Here is a 5,286-nt window from a genome sequence, read left to right on the forward strand (position 1 = left end):
TTTGTGGTGACTCTGTAAAAGACTCTTCACTATTTAGCGGTCATCTGCCACAGCTTCACTTCAATAAATGCTGCCTTAGGAATCTACGTTCCACTGGAGTAGCCTTTCAGTATTCATTAGAGGATGAAAATCATACATCACGTATTAAATAAGGTTGTCTATTCGGGTAAACACTTGATTGGCGATAGATGACTATTATCTGTCAGTTTTCACCATTACAAGATTACATTCGAGTGTTTACTCAGACGAGGACGAGTCAGACGAGACCGATACTAACATCAAACCTTGGTCTTTTAATACTCTACAGATAAATTAAGAAGCTACAAATATCCAAGTATTTATGAAACACATTTAAGTACATAACTTTGAAAACGCTAAGAGTGGAACAAACCTAACCTGAGCTTTCTCGACGATGTCCTGAAAGTTTGGTAAGCTTGGTTGGTCTCGCTTCATATTGTTTCTGGTTACCCTAATGTGGTGGTTTTAGAGGTACCACCGTATATTATCTTAGGTTATAGAGAAATTGTTCTTTAATCTAAATCCTGTAAAGAAACGACCGAAATAGGTATCTCACTTTTTATTTTCCATATTCTATAGGAAGGAAAGTCATGACCCTCTTTGATTTTGTGTCAAGACCGAAGTCCAGGAACATTGAAGATTTTTCTGTGTTTAGACAGAAATTTTCATATCTAATCCGTATAGGTACTCCGTAACTATGTCACTTATCTCAGCTCGACCCTACTTATTGGTTCTAATTATCCTGAAATCAATAGATTAATGTAATTAACACAGTGTGTGTACAGAAGTGATACAACTCAAAATAGGCAAGTGGGGATTTTCGTTTAGCCTACCGGAGTGGAACAAACCTAACCTGAGCTTTCTCGATGATGTCCTGAAAGTTTTCATATTGTTTCTGGTTACCCTAATGTAGTGGTTTTAGAGGTACCACCGTATATTATCTTAGGTTATAGAGAAATTCTTCTTTAAATCTAAATCCTGTAAAGAAACGACCGAAATATCTCACTTTTTACTTTTCTATTCTATAGGAAGGAAAGTCATGACCCTCTTTGATTTTGTGTCAAGACCGAATTCCAGGAACATTCAAGATTTTTCTATGTTTAGACAGAAATTTTCATATCTAATCCGTATGGGTACTCCGTAACTATGTCACTTATCTCAGCTCGACCCTACTTATTGGTTCTAATTATCCTGAAATCAATAAATTAATGTAATTAACAGACTCGTGTGTAGTTATGTGTGTAATTGTGCATTGATTTTATTCTAATGGGGGAGATTAATCTTATGAGATAAAAATGGAGAGATTTATGGTAGAAATAAATTCAATTAGCTTGCATTTTAATGCTTTAATTGAAAACAGAAAAAAATCGAATTCTGTTCAATTTAAAATTGAGCCATGACCTAGTTCTGTAAAGTTAGGAATCAGATGAACCTTCAGAAGGAATTGGCCGAGAGATTTATGGTAGAAACAAATTCAATTAGCTTGCATTTTAATGCTTTAATTGAAAACAGGGAAAAAATCGAATTCTGTTCAATTTAAAATTGAGCCATGACCTAGTTCTGTAAAGTTAGGAATCAGATGAACCTTCAGAAGGAATTGGCTTCTAAAAAGATAACAACCAAAAGGATCGGAATTGCCACCAAAAGGACTTCCATAGTCTCCTATAATAATTAGGGAGTAAGGCGTTTGCCTTTGTCCTCAACCTCAATGGATATTTCATTGTTGATGCAAATGATGGCAGAGCAAAGATGATGAACAAATATTAGATTGTAAGGACCTCTTCTTTCCCTCAACTTCCTCTGTAGTAATTTTGCAGGAAAATTCCGTTACCATGGAGATAGCTTCAACTTTATCATTATACAATATACATGAAGGTTTACGTACATACATGAAGGTTTACATACCTGAACTAATATAGGTTCATCAAAGTCAGATAGACGTAATGGATAATCCAATTAACCTATAGAGTCCCCAATACGTGATGTATGATTTTTCAACCTCTAATAAATGCTGAAAGGCTACTCCAGTGGAACGTAGATTCCTAAGGCAGCATTTATTGAAGTGAAGCTGTGGCAGATGACCGCTAAATAGTGAAGAGTCTTTTACAGAGTCACCACAAATAATGAAATTATTAGATTTGCATGTTGACCCAAAAAATAACTTTTTTTGTATCAATAAACTGATCTAATAAGGATTCCAACTTGTGATTGTCCACCGTAAAAAACGTCCAAAAATGGATTTAACATGAAATTTGTTTAAAGTCAATATGAAACTCTAGACCGGGGGGTAGACTCTAATCTACTTACTCGCGAGTACAATGATACAAATAGACATTAGACACTTGACTGACTGGATATTATGTTCTTCAAGTGTCAGAATGCTTGATTTATTGCGTCATAATACGTGATGTATGATTTTCAACCTCTATTCCTCTAATAAATGCTGAAAGGCTACTCCAATGAAACGTAGATTCCTAAGGCAGCATTTATTGAAGTGAAGCTGTGGCAGATGATCGCTAAATAGTGAAGAGTCTTTTACACTTTTTACAGAGTCACCACAAATAATGAGATTATTAGATTTGCATGTTGACCCAAAAAATAACTTTTTTTGTATCAATAAACTGATCTAATAAGGATTCCAATTTGTGATTGTCCACCGTAAAAAAACGTCCTAAAATGGATTTAACATGAAATTTGTTTAAAGTCAATATGAAACTCTAGACCGGGGGGTAGACTCTATTCTACTTACTCGCGAGTACATTAGTTATTAATATTGACCCATAACCTCGTCACTAATCTAATGTCCATGGACCATGGACTGGTTTTACCAAATTGATCCTCCATCAGATCCTATGGTCATAAAGTTCAGGTTAATAAGTTGTAACTGCTCTGGACGATTTAGGATACCGATTTGAGTCATCTGGTAATGTTGTCCATACGAATTAAAGCATGCATCCTTATTAATCCATAACCTCGTCACTAATCTAATGTCCATGGACCATGGACTGGTTTTGCCAAATTGATCCTCCATCAGATCCTATGGTCATAAACTGGGCTAATTTTTCCCAACTCAAACAGTCAAACCTTAACCTCCGTTGATTCCTATGGTCACACATTTTGCGTGGCAAATTCAGGCGTTTCCTTCCGCTGATTTAGAACAGAAAGGTGTTTTATACTCGTACACTGTGCAAAAATTTATGGCTTGACATGGACTCAAACCAAATCCGAAGTCAACCGCGCTAACTACTGCACTATTGAGATTGGTGACTGACATATACATGTATAATTGTCATGTTCTTCAACAGGCGATTCCGAGTGACTAATTAAAACTAGACTTTCTTCCTAATAAATATGTAAACCTTGCTATACTAATGTGTATGTGCAGAACTTTACTGATTATGCTAGTTGTTTGTTAGACCAGTCATTGGCTCGTGCTAGGACTAATATTAACCCATAACCTCGTCACTAATCTAATGTCCATGGACCATGGACTGGTTTTACCAAATTGATCCTCCATCAGATCCTATGGTCATAAAGTAGGCTAATTTTTCCCAACTCAAACAGTCAAACCTCAACCTCCGTTGATTCCTATGGTCACACATTTTGCGTGGCAAATTCAGGCGTTTCCTTCCGCTGATTTAGAACAGAAAGGTGTTTTATACACTGTGCAAAAATTTATGGCTTGACCAAATCCGAAGTCAACCGCGGTTACTACTGCACTACTGAGATTGATGACTGACATATACATGTATAATTGTCATGTTCTTAAACAGGCGATTCCGAGTGACTAATTAAAACTAGACTTTCTTCCTAATAAATACTACACTGTGCGAAAATTTATGGCTTGACATGGACTCAAACCAAATCCGAAGTCAACCGCGCTAACTACTGCACTACTGAGATTAGTGACTGACATATACATGTATAATTGTCATGTTCTTAAACAGGCGATTCCGAGTGACTAATTAAAACTAGACTTTCTTCCTAATAAATAAACCTTGCTATACTAATGTGTATGTGCAGAACTTTACTGATTATGCTAGTTGTTTGTTAGACCAGTCATTGGCTCGTGCTAGGACTCATTAACCCATAACCTCGTCACTAATCTAATGTCCATGGACCATGGACTGGTTTTACTAAATTGATCCTCCATCAGATCCTATGGTCATAAACTAGGCTAATTTTTCCCAACTCAAACAGTCAAACCTCAACCTCCGTTGATTCCTATGGTCACACATCTTGCGTGGCAAATTCAGGCGTTTCCTTCCGCTGATTTAGAACAGAAAGGTGTTTTATACACTGTGCGAAAATTTATGGCTTGACATGGACTCAAACCAAATCCGAAGTCAACCGCGCTAACTACTGCACTACTGAGATTAGTGAAACCTTACTCTACTAATGTGTATGTGCAAAACTTTACTGATTATGCTAGTTGTTTGTTAGACCAGTCATTGGCTCGTGCTAGGACTGCATTAGTTATGCATCAATACCTGCACTCGGAATAATTAATACAGCATCAATTATCGGAACAGTACCAATTATCGACCAGTATATCTCTCATGATAGTGATCTCATTATTATAGGAGAGTTTCACCTGGATTATGCATCAATACCTGCACTCGGAATAATGAACAGCATCAATTATCGGAACAGTACCAATTATCGACCAGTATATCTCTCCTGATAGTGATCTCATTATTGTAGGAGAGTTTCACCTGGTAATGACTCCCCTAATAGATTTGTTCACATGCATTGCGAGTGAATAATTGCTGATCCTGGGTGTAGAGTGCGAACAGCATCAATTATCGGAACAGTACCAATTATCGACCAGTATATCTCTCATGATAGTGATCTCATTATTATAGGAGAGTTTCACCTGGTAATGACTACCCTAATAGATTTGTTCACATGCTTTGCGAGTGAATAATTGCTGATCCTGGGTGTAGAGTGTGTACAGAAGTGATACAACTCAAAATAGGCAAGTGGGAATTTTCGTTTAGCCTACCGAAGTGGAACAAACCTAACCTGAGCTTTCTCGATGATGTCCTGAAAGTTTGGTAAGCTTGGTTGGACTCGCTTCATATTGTTTCTGGTTACCCTAATGTGGTGGTTTTAAGAGGTACCACCGTATATTATCTTAGGTTATAGAGAAATTCTTCTTTAATCCAAATCCTGTAAAGAAACGAGGAGTCCGGAGTGGAACAAACCTAACCTGAGCTTTCTCGACGATGTCCTGAAAGTTTGGTAAGCTTGGTTGGACTCGCTACA

The sequence above is a fragment of the Diaphorina citri genome, unplaced genomic scaffold (genome assembly GCF_000475195.1).
Source record: "Diaphorina citri unplaced genomic scaffold, Diaci psyllid genome assembly version 1.1 scaffold2083, whole genome shotgun sequence".
NCBI lineage: Eukaryota > Metazoa > Arthropoda > Insecta > Hemiptera > Psyllidae > Diaphorina > Diaphorina citri.